General features: G+C 47.9%; 1 protein-coding gene across 3 annotated transcripts in view; it reads left to right on the top strand.

Moving 5' to 3' along the window:
* The first annotated feature begins 9,346 nt into the window (after positions 1 to 9,346).
* ZC3H7B (zinc finger CCCH-type containing 7B) overlaps positions 9,347 to 11,931 on the top strand; it is a 36,051-nt gene continuing 33,466 nt past the window's right edge. For 2 of the 3 annotated variants that reach the window (XM_033116604.1, XM_033116603.1), the window contains exon 1: positions 9,347 to 9,745. The gene's annotated coding sequence lies outside the window, so the exon portion shown is untranslated. The remainder of the gene's footprint in view (positions 9,746 to 11,931) is intronic. The other variant, XM_033116602.1, reaches the window with a different exon arrangement.

The following is an 11,931-nucleotide window of genomic DNA, read 5'->3' as shown; positions in this document are numbered from 1 at the left end:
CATGAATTATTCTGGGTAAGGAGATGTCCACTCATTCATTCAACATTTATTGAGTACTACTGTGTGCTGGGCATTGTTCCAAGTACCAGGAGTATAGCAGTGAATGAAACAAAAAACCCTGCCCTCTTGAAACATATGTTCTAAACAAGATATTTAGTATCTTAAATAAGATACTCAGTGTCTGGTAAGAAAAATAAACAGGGAAGGAACCGGGTAAGGAATTTTTTTTGGGGGGTGCAATGTGTAGAGGAGGATTATTAGGAAAGAAACAAAGACTCAAGGCTATCAGATTGGACCATGCAGATACCTGGGGGAAGAGCATTCTTGCAAATGCAACATGGGTTCTTGTGGGGGAGAGGAACTTCACGGAGGCCAGTGGGGCTGGAGCACAGAGAGATAGGGAGGTAAGAGAGGAGAAAAAAGAATTAACAAGAAGCCCAGTCACAAAGGCCATTTAAGAACTGGCTTTTATTTGAGTGACAAGGAGAGCCACGGGAAGGTTTGGAGTAGAGGAGAGAGGTGATCTGACGTGTTTTGACAAGATCACTCTATCTGCTGCTTTGGGCCTGGTATTTAGTAGGTGCTCTAATGATGGGATGAAACTGAATAAAAATTAGCCTGAAACCCCACCACGTCTTGCAGTTCTGGGAGGGGACAATTTGAGGCTAGAAAAATGGTGGTGGGGTCTCCAGATGGAATAGGAACACAACTTATCAGCGGAGGAAAGCCCATCCTTCAAGTCTAACATACACACACGATCAGCTTTAAAGACTAAGAAACCGAAGCCACAGAGGTGAATTCGTTTGTCCAAAGTCTGCAAGGGGCAGCGACAGAGCAAAAAAATGGTCGATACACAAATAGTCCTCTCCCTTCTGCTCAGGGGCGTCACACTTTCTGAGGCGCACATCCATCGCTTCTGCGAAGCGTTAGCAGTGACCCACGCCAATTCCCGGGGGCTGCGGCGCCAGCTCAGGCCCTCCGCGGGTGTGGGCCTATTGGGAGGCGGCGGCGAGGGAGCGACGCGCGAGCGCGGGACGCAATGACAGGCGGGTATCGCGGGAGCCGCACCCGGGATCCCTGGCCGACGCGCACCGCCCCCAGTTGACACGACGCTACAAGAGACGCCCACTGCTGGCAAGCGGCGGGCTGGGCGGCCCGGGCAAGCCAGACGTCCTCTCTGTCTCAGTTTCCCCACTCGTGAAAGGGAACAGCAACCCCCACTTCCACCCCCTCCCGGCTCTTGGCCGCCAAAGGCGCAGGGGAAAAGGCGCTCAGGGGTGTCACACCTTCCTCGCCTAGTTCCAGGGCCACACCGCCCTCCCCCGCCCTCATCCCAGGCAGGTGATCGGGAAAGGAAAGGGACCGCGACCCTACCGTAAACAGACTACGCCGCCGCGTGGGGCCACCAGAGCGCGCGCGTCCGCCCGGCGGGATGGGGACTGACTTAGGGTCCGGGTCAGTTCAGGTCGGGGTCGTTGCCTCCGAGTCTTGCGGTCCCGATGCTCAGGCCGCCTGTCAGCTCCCCACCCGCGGTTCTCGCTACTCGCGTCTCCGACACCACCTGCTCTCCGCACGGTGGCGGATGATGGCGGAGGAGGAGGATTTTGAAAGCCGGCAGTTTCTTCCCTCGGATTTGATTTGTTCGAGGCCCAGGCGGCTTCCCCTGCCCCCTCGCGCGTGGCCTCTCGGGTATGGTAGTGCAGTTCTTCCGCGCGGGACGCCGCGGAGCGCGACCGTGAACTACCAGTCCCATGATGCACCGCGCCCAGAGAGCCTTCGCCGGCTCCCTCTTCGCCCTCCCTTTTCGGCTTCTGGCTCTTTCTCTCGGAGACCACAGGGCGGCGTTTAGCCCTGAGCGGCCAGGGAGACTACAATTCCCTTCATGCCTTGCGGCCCACCTCCCCTGCCCTCCCGGAAAGGTGCACGTTCACGTAACTTTATTGACAAAGGCTGTACTGCCGAAGACAATGCTGCTGGAGCTCTTCGGCAAGAATAGTATCCATTTCCTGAAAGGAAAGCCTCGCCTTTTTTGTCCTGTGAAATTGAAATCACGTTCCAAGCCTTCCACATAAATAGCCACAAATTACTTGATAATTAAAAGAGAAATAGTAACCCTTTAATAGAGAAACTCTGCTACAACACCACCTTAACCCAAGTGGTCCACGTTTAACATCACCACAGGACAAACTGACATCCATCGCTCACCTCCCGATGTGATGCACTGAGAAGGACACAGCATCACCATCCAGTCAGTAATGCATGAAATTAATCTAATCATGAGGAAAAAATCAAACAAATCCAAACTGAGGAACATGCTACAGAATAACTGGTCTGTACTTTTCCAAAAAACGTCTGTGTCATGAAAGACAAAAGCTGAAGAACTGAAAAGACCCACAACTAAATGCAATACATTGCCCTGGATTAGGTCCTGGAGTGGGGGGAATTATTATAGAGGGATATACGAGACAATTAGCAAAACTTGACTGTGTATTAGATAATAATATTGTATCAACATTAAATTTATTGATTTTTTTATTACTGTACTGGGTTATATAAAGACTGCCTTTGTTCTTGGGAAATATACTTGTATGCTGAAATTATTAGGGCCTATGATGTCTGCACTTGTCTGAACTCTCAAATGGTTCAAATAAATATGTATACAGGTTTCCCTTGCTGTCCAAAAGTACAGCGTTCCTCAGGGTGGCCGGTTAGCTCAGTTGATTAGAGCATGGTGCTAATAACACCAAGGTTGTCGGGAAAAAAAAAAAGTACAGTATTCCTATAAAACTTTCCATAAGCCTCAATGGCCTAAAGCGAAGATGCAATTACCATTAATTTACATGGGGAAAAAATTTGAGTGTTCCAAAGCCCCCAAAATAACCTACCAAATCATACCAAATAACACATAAATCTGAAATAACACTAACATACTAAAGCAGGAATGAGACAATACACAGCCTATATAAAGTAGAAATAATATATGTGCAGTGCAGTTTCACTTACCCGTGTATACTATTATATTCACATAAAACCTACACACATCCTCCTGTATACTTGAATCATCTGAAGGCTACTTACAATAGCTAATACAATGTAAATGCTATGTGAATAGTTGTTATACTGTATTGTTTATGCAACAATGACAAGAAAAAAGTCTATCTGTGCAGTATGGATGCAATGATTGTAGGCCTAACTACATAGTACATGTCAGCAACAATGTAACACTTTTTTTCAAATATTTTCCATATGTGGTTCCTTGAGTATATCTTTTGTAAAAGTTAGTGGTGAACTTTCACTACTAACTAACTAAAAGTTCATAGGTTCACTACTAACTAAAAGTTCATAGGTGAACTTTCGAAAAGTGGGGGATACCTGTATATATATATATATATATATATATGTATATATATATATATACATATATATATATGCATACATATATATATATTAGAGAGAGACAGAGAGACAGAGAGAGACAGAGAGAGAGAGAGAGCCCAACCGTGACAAAATATTAACACTGAGTGAATCTGGGTGAAGAGTATCTGGGAGTTCTTTGAAGATTTTGGCCACTTTTCTGTAGGTTCGATTTTTCTAAAGTATCAGAACATAGTAGCCTTTTTTTTTTCTTTTCACAAAAGCCTTTTAACCGTTATATAAATAATATCTGTTCATCATAAACACTTCAACCAATATAGAGCAAAAGAAAGAGAAAAGTAAACATTACTGAGAAGCTCGGGCACCCAGAGATAATCACCGTTAACATACGCAAAGTTACCTCTCACAACTGGGCCCAAATACATGCTTTTGCGCTACCTGCAATTCAGAGTTAAATATATTACTAGCTGGATCCTGTCACACATGGCTGATTTAATCTTTACAACCACAGAGGAAGGAGGCATCGTTACTACCCTTTCCAGCATAGAGCTGAGAAAACAGAAGCTCCAGACTTCCGGTTCACAGGACTACTCAGATGTAGGTCCTCTTTCCACCATCCTTCTCCTTCTCTTCCTACAAAACCCATATCCAAAGCCACCTCCTCCGGGAGGCTTTCCTACACCACTCCAGTCAGAGTGAGTTACCTTCCTCTGGGCCCCCACAGCAAGCTGCAAGCCCCTACAATAGTCGGTCTGTGGCTCTGCAAGCTTTTTCACAGAGTTAACAGTATTCTTGGCAGCTTTCTCCTCAACCTGGGAGAGCCTCTGGGACAGGTACTGGATCCATCTTGGCAGTATCTTCTTGGGGCCAGGCCTGTCACAGGTGCTTCAGGTTTCCTCATTTGAACTGGATTTCAGTCTGGGTCACCGGATGTTGGCTTACAATGAATCATCATCTGAAAAGACTGAGATGCTCCCAATTAGACCTGATGCTATTCCTGTGCCAATTCCAGCTAGGATCCATCGTATCAGTCTGGGGTTTCTTGGGGTGATCCCCGGTTCCCTTTTCTGGTTTACTTCCTGAGACTCTCCTCGGCCCTCCGACGGAGATCTCTCAAAGAGGTAAGGAAGGTAGGCGGTAGGACATCTTAGGTGATCTTCCCCTTCCTTGTCTGATGGATCCTTTCCATAATTGGAAGGGAATTCTTAGCAGAAACTCAATGACCTTCAAAGACCATGGTGGGAACGGGGCCTGGTGGGGCTTGCAGGGAACCAGAGTAGAAGACCTGCCTCGAGGTGTTCACATTCAAAGCTAAAAACCACAAAACCCAGCCTGACAGCACCCCTTAGCTGTCCTGATTCTATTTGTTGCTCCTGAATCTAGATTCTGTCTCAAACCCCTTTACAATGGGGAGACTGAGGTTTAAAAGGAGAAGGGGGCTTGCACAGTGAGTCAGAAGAGTCTGGAACCATCAGTGTTTCCAAGCAACACATTTGTCATCCTCTCTCTCTTTCCTTCCCTTTCTCCAACTCTCTTTTAAGTTTTCACAGGAGAGCTGGTCTGTTTGCCTGGCCCAAGAAGTGGACTCATACATAGCCTTTGACAGACAGATAAAGCCATCTTAGGCCACCGCTTTCCTCTTTTCAATAGAAGAAAAACTGCGGCCCAGAGGAGTAAAATAATCTACCTAAATTACACAGAAATTTAGACAAGAGATAATAGAAGCTAGATCTCTAGGCTTCTTTTCAATACACACACAATACAGGTCAATTTGTGAGTGTGAGTTGGGAATAAGGGGAGGGGAAATGCTCCAGACCTTTCTCTCTCTGTTGCAGTGTGTTTTTTGGTTTTTTTTTTTTTTTTTAATGTTTTGAAGAAAAAAGCAGGCTGCCTCTCATTAAAGTTGGGTTTACTTTAACTGAGTGTTTTAAATTCCATTCTGGTGCCTGAAAACAAACTTAATTGCCAATGGAATAAATAATATGTAAGCTGATTTCCTGAAGAACTACCAAGGCTGCACTTACCATTTAGTCAGATCAAAAACAAATGCCTGAAGTACGCCAGACACGTGAGGAATGTGGGGAGAAATTCTTAAGATCCAAACAAGTGCTCCCCTTGAGTCCCTGGTGAGAGATGAATGCTTGGTCACCTCCCCTGGTGGGAGGGGGGCCTCTACATCCTCTGTAAAAGACAACTCAAACCATATCACCACCAGCGCTCCCTATCAGAAGGTACTCTTGTTTTTAACCTCAGTAAACAAGCGTAATTAAAATAATTAATTAACTCTGTAAATAGTTATGGAGCATCTCCTTGTACCAGGCACTGCTTCAGCCCCTGAGAATCCAGTGATGAATGAGACAGAAAAGAATGGTGTCTGCAGAGGAGTTTAAATTCAGGACTAATATTTGTGAAGGGTTTCATGGTATCAAATGCTTTGGGTAGATTATCTTCTCTTTCAATAATTCTCTTGTTCCAAAATTGCAATCATTTCCTAAAAATAAAAACTGATGGTAACTTTTAAAAATTAGGATAAATGTAAAAGAGCATAAAAAAGAAAGTAAAAAAATTACCTGTTTTTTTGTTTTGTTTTTAACATCGTTATGTGAATTGCTGGGTGGATGGATAGGAGGATGATAAATACGTGATAAAGCAAATATTAATACAATAAAATGTTAACAATTGTAGCTTAATCTAGGGCATGTGAATAGTCACTGTACAGTTCTCTCAACTTTCTGTATGCTTGAACATTTTCATAATAACATGTGAGGGACAAATGTGACCATGTTTTATCCTCTGCATTTCATCCACTGTATTATATAGGCTGGTGGCTAGCCTAGCTCAACCTCTAGGCCGTGGGTCCTCTCCTCTCCTTTTTTAAATAACCCTCACCTTTGAGAATCTGAATTCTATGGACAGCTTCCCAGAAAAATGTATTTTTTGTTTCTTTTTCAGTTAAGCACAAATTTACCAGTGCTTTACATGCAGAAACACACTTAATCCTCACTGTGACCTGACGGAGGAAGTATGCTTACTATCCCCAACCTAAGCCTAAAATTGTGTGTACATCTTCAGGATCCTTTCCTAAACCCCAAAGTAAGATCCCCTGCTAGAGGCCTGGGACCTGAGACTGCGGGGACATGGGATTTCTCTGCAGTCCCAGGACCCACCGTGGGGCCTGGCGATGAATGTTTGTCCAGTGAAGGAACATTGCACATGGTTGCAGGTAAGGTTGCTATGTGCCCAGGCCCTGCCCAGGACACAACAAGGCCTCTCTGGGGGCCCGAGCCATGGCAGGCCTAAGCCTGGAGCTCACCGCAGAAGAGATAACTGCATGATGTACCTGTCAGTTTCTCTAAGATCAGATCGTGAGTGTACGACTCCCTTTCTCCAGCGACCCCCTCACGTGACAGACCCTTGGGCCAGTGATGCATCCAGATTTAAGATGTCCACGTCACGGTGCAGTGGTCAGGCCTTACAGGTAGAGAGGCCTGGGCTGAGTTCCATCTGCCTCTTTCTTTGCCGTGTGACCTCAACCAAGGCACTTAATTGCTTTGTGTGTGTTTCTTCACCCCAAAACAGGTAAAAACAATCTCTGCCTTACAGGGTTTGGGTGACGGTAAGAGAATCAAGATGTGCAAAGTGTTTGGCTCACAGTAATTAAGAAGTGGGGGCTGTTACTGCTATTTCAGTTTTAACGCGTGGATGTGGAACACTCTGCCCAAGGACATTGGGGAAATGGCATTTCTTAAAAAACGACCTGCTCGTGCCAAGTCTTGGGGCCTTTCTCTCCTAAGCACCATCACCTCTTGTTGGGGTCTTGTAAAGGGCCGTTTACCATCTCAGGCAACTCAGATAGTTTAACAAGTTGGTGCCAAATTGAAGAGTCGGGGGCTGGTGTCCAGTTGAATTCCCCCTTGAATAATGAATAGTCCTCATTTAAGGATATGTGTTATTCCACCAGCAGTCTGGGATGGTGGAATCACCACACCATTTACCAGCTGGTGCATCTCAACAAGATGCAGTAATCCAACTGGGCTCAGCATTTTCATCCACCAAATGGGAATGTAATAACAATGGTGCCTAACCTGATAAGTGGTTGAGAGTGTTTCATGGTAAACTGCACAGGTGATATTGGCTCTAACATGTATTCATTACCTACCATGGACTAGGCACTGTGCTATATGCTTTACAGGAATTATTTCACTGTAATCCTTAAAACAAATTTTGTGTTGATTAAGTGTTCTTAGCCTCATTTTACAAATGAGAAAACTGATGCTGTGAGATCGCCCAGGCTCACACAGCTAGCAGGTGGCACAGCCGGGACTCCTACCAACCTTGGTCTTTCTAATGCCGCCTGGGTGACATGACCACCATACCACCCAGCCTCCCTAAATCACCAGGCTGGGCCTGTGGCTGCCTTTAGCCCATGATCTTGGATCTACCACAGGTGACTTAGGGGCCCGATCTCCCACTAAACATCAGAATCCCCCAAGGCTGTACTTGTCAGGAACACTGAATCAGAATCTCTGGGTGTGGGGGGGGTGAGATTTAGAGGTCTTTATTTTAAACAAACCCCACTCCAAATTGATTCTGAGGGCCACTGGACTCTTTCATTTCTGGACATAAACATCCATCCTTTTCATACGAGACATCGCCTTTTTGTTTGTTAATCTTAGAGTAGCGAGGGAAAAGATGTCACCCACAGAAGGAAGAGTTTGAGACCTTCTGACAGTGCAAGGGCATTTTTTTCCCTTTTCAAGGCTCCTTTAAAGTACATACGCTTAGAAAGCGTAAGAGGCCGTGTAAAACACCTGGAATCAGAATTGCCACCTTGGATGAGTCACTTAATGGTGAGCCTCAGTTTTCCATCTATAAAATGGACATACTAAAATCTACCAAGATTATTGTGGAATTAAATAAGCAAACACAATACCAGTTTCTCTTCCCTCCTAGTATTTACCACAGTGTGTTTAAAATTTGTCTCAGCGATGTATCTCCACTTCCTAAGACTGTGTCTGGCATAAATGTTTTTGGAAGAGATAACATTTGTAAAGATAAAGTCTGTCTGGTGGCCGGTTAGCTCAGTTGGTTAGAGTGCAGTGCTCTTAACAACAAAGTTGCTGATTCAATCCCCACATGGGCCACTGTGAGCTCTGCCCTCCACAACTAGATTGAAACAACTACTTGACTTGGAGTTGATGGGTCCTGGAAAAACACACGTAAAATAAATTGGGGAAAAAAAAAAGGTTAAAAAAAAAAAGAAAGTCTGCCAGGCTCACAGCTGATTCTCAATAAAAAACAAATATATATATACACGTACATATCTGGGGTGCCAAAAAATGTACCTATACACATGACTTGTATTCATCTTTTGTTATTGGTATATATTGAGCATTACAATTGTCATAGTTTTTTCCTTTCTTAAAAAGTGTATACATTTTTTGGCACCCTCTGTATATATACATACATATATATATATGTATGCATATATACATACGTGTATGTAAAATGAAGAGGGGGAAATTTGAGGGAACTCTCATTGATCAGTTGGGCAGGTAGTGGTAGGGTGGAATGACAGACATTGTATTTGGAATCCGAAGCTCTGGGTTCAAATCCAACTTGGCCTTGGCCAGCTCTGAAGCAGAGCCAGGATTCTTACAGCTGGTCTCTCCTTTGGTAATCAACCCTCACCTTTTGGGTCTTCTAAGAAGCCTCAAATCCTTTCGGGAAAAATCGCATACATTAACAAACCAGCCTAGTGAGATCCTCATTCCACTCTGAGCCTCCGGTCCTCATCCGTGAAAAGGACACAACGCAGTTAGGGTTTTCGGGAGCTTTCAGTGAAAGCTCCTGGAAACCTGGGGCTTTTTACACATATGGGGAAGGGCGGGGGCGCCGAGCTGGACCAGCATCCGCCCAGAAATGGAGAATTGCCAAAAGAAAAAGCCCTAAAAGGAAAGGGCACTTAGAGAAAATAAAGGTGAATTCCAGGCATGAGCCTTCCAGGGGGAAAGGGGGACTTCCCCGCCCCTTGGGCTCCCAGGTGCGCCGCCCGCGCCGCCCACCCGGCGCCAGGCGAGGGGAGCCGCGCTAGGACCGGAGGAGGAAGCTCTGCTGGGAGACTGACGGGGCCTCCAGCGGGTGCTGCCGCGAGCGGCCGGCGGAGGGGCTGGAAATGAAAGTACAGCGCTCCGGAGCCACATGGACGGAGCTGCCCGGGCGGCGGCGCCGGGAGCAGGATGCGGCCGCCCGTAATTAAATAGCATTTACTCTTATTATTACTAATAATAATAACGTAATCATACCTCTAGTCATAGCATACCATTTATCGGGCTCGGCGCAGGCCCGCGGGGAGCGCAGCCCGGCCGAGGTGAGTGCTGCGCGCGGCCCGCGCCCGGCGGGGCAGAGGCCGGGGCCCGATCGCGTCGGGGCGGCCCGCGGGAGGGCGCGGGGGCCGGGGCCGCGGGGGCCGGGGAGGCGCGGGGAGCCCTGGCCAGGCTGGAGCTGCGCGGGGCCACCTGGAAAGTGCATTTGGCAGAGATAAAGGAAGGGCCCCAAAATCCCCATTTCCTCCTATTTGGGGGCTCCTCCTCGCTGTCCCCGTGCCCTGCCCCAAAGTTTCAAAGTTATTGTGCGCCTGGGGGCACCTGCCGCTGGGTGCTTTGGCCGCCCCTCCAGCTCCCACGGGGGATGCCTGGGAATTTTCTTTCGTGAGGGGCTCTCCCCTCGGCGTCCGGAGCTTTGGGATGCGCAGATGCTTCGCCGACCCCTGCGAAGGGGGTCGAGGGGGCTGGAGGGGGCGTCTCTGGCAGTGCACCCCTGCCTTTTGTATGCGCCTTGGCCCCGCAGCGCCAGGAGCTTGAGGGAGGGACACAGCGAGGGCCGAGGATCGCGGCCGCCGACGGGCCGCCCCTGCCGGCTGCGGCGGGCACGCGAGCCCGGGGATCCGGGGCCTGCTGCCCGGCCCCGGGGGAGGGGGCAGCAGGAAAGGGGGGCGCGGTCTGGGTGGGGGGGCATTTCCGGTCGCGGGATCAGTCCCTGGACTCTGAAGCCTGCGAGGGGCCCGTCGCGGGTCAGGGAGCACAAGGGGTCTGCGGAGGAATGGCCTCAGCGCCTGGGGGCGTCCCCGGGAGATGGGTGCCTGGGAGCTGCCGACCCCGGCCTCGGACCCTCCTCCGATCCTCAGTGGGTCTCTGGGACCCCTCCGGGCTTGCTCCCTCCTTTTACCCCTTACCCCTTAAAATCTGCCTGGCTCGGGTGTTAAGGTGCTTGGTTTGGGGGTCTTTCACAGAGACAAAGCAGTTTTCCCAGGGGGAAAACATGTGAAACAATTCACCGATAGACCCTGGTGGCTGTGATGCCAACACAGCATTAGTGGGCAAGAGTCGGGCTGGGGTGGGGGGTGGGGAGCTGGAGAAGGGGGCTGGGCTGTGAGTGGGAGACTGGGGGCCCACAGCAGCTTTGTGGGGGACTTCATTTATCTGGGGGTTGCTTGCTGGGACTTTAGTTCCTAGGTACCAGACTTTGAACCCCAACTTCTTACCATTTTCCTCAGCGCCTGTAATTTATCAAGTCTTGTGAAAATAGCATTTTCACACACGTGCGATAATTATAGTACATCTAGCAAGTGTTGAACATAAAATTCCAGCGGAGTCTTCAGTTCTACTATCTAGACTCTCCCCACATACAAACCGTACCCACCGTGTCTTTTTTCTCCATTTTCACTTCCTGTAGAAATTGAACTGCAAGCTAGGAATGATGCCGGGCTAAAGCACAATTGGAACAGCTTTGAGGTGTGAGGTGCCTTAAGCTGGGAAGGAGAACCTGTGTCTAGGAGGGAGGAGGTCTGAGGATGGGAGAGAGATTTTTTTCATCCCTGAGCTGGGATGAGGTTTGTGTGCCATGGCTGCCGTGAATCGTAGGCTGTTGACTTTTTGTTTTGGATGGACAGTTAATGTGGGGTTGGGTGGATTCTTTGGGGCGAAGATGCTCGGTGGGATGAGCTAATCTCAGGTATAGGCAAGTTGAGGCGTCGGTAGGTTTGGACTTGAGAATCTGAAAATAATGATCCCTTAAATAGCACTTTTTAGTGGATAACAAAAGGGCTTTCACATATGCTGGCTCATGCGTCCTCCATGGCAACCATGTCAGGTAGACATTTTTCAATCCTCATTTTCCAGGTGAGAAATCCCGAGGCTTTGAGAATTGAATATCTTGCCGGAAAGTCACATAGCAGAGCTAGGATTCCGCCTGGTTTTCTGACTCCAAACCTTCACCCTTTCCCAGAGCCCTGGGATACCTTAGCAAGTTACTTTCCCAGGGCTGCCTGTGAGCAGGCTTGGGGCTGAGTTTGCTTGTCCCTTTGAGTCTGGCTGGAAAGAGAAAGTTAACTGTAGTGAACCAGTGAGACAACAAGGAAATGACCGATACTCGGAGTCAATATAGTGCAAGTGGAGAGAAGCGAGAGCTCTTCGGGTTACCTGAAAACGTTAGGGAAGGCTTCTTCCCACAAGTGGGGCTTAAGAGACAGGGGAGGCTTGGCTGGGGTAGAGAAGA

Source organism: Rhinolophus ferrumequinum, chromosome 10 (assembly GCF_004115265.2).
Source record: "Rhinolophus ferrumequinum isolate MPI-CBG mRhiFer1 chromosome 10, mRhiFer1_v1.p, whole genome shotgun sequence".
NCBI lineage: Eukaryota > Metazoa > Chordata > Mammalia > Chiroptera > Rhinolophidae > Rhinolophus > Rhinolophus ferrumequinum.
This window is presented reverse-complemented; position numbering and strand designations above follow the sequence as displayed.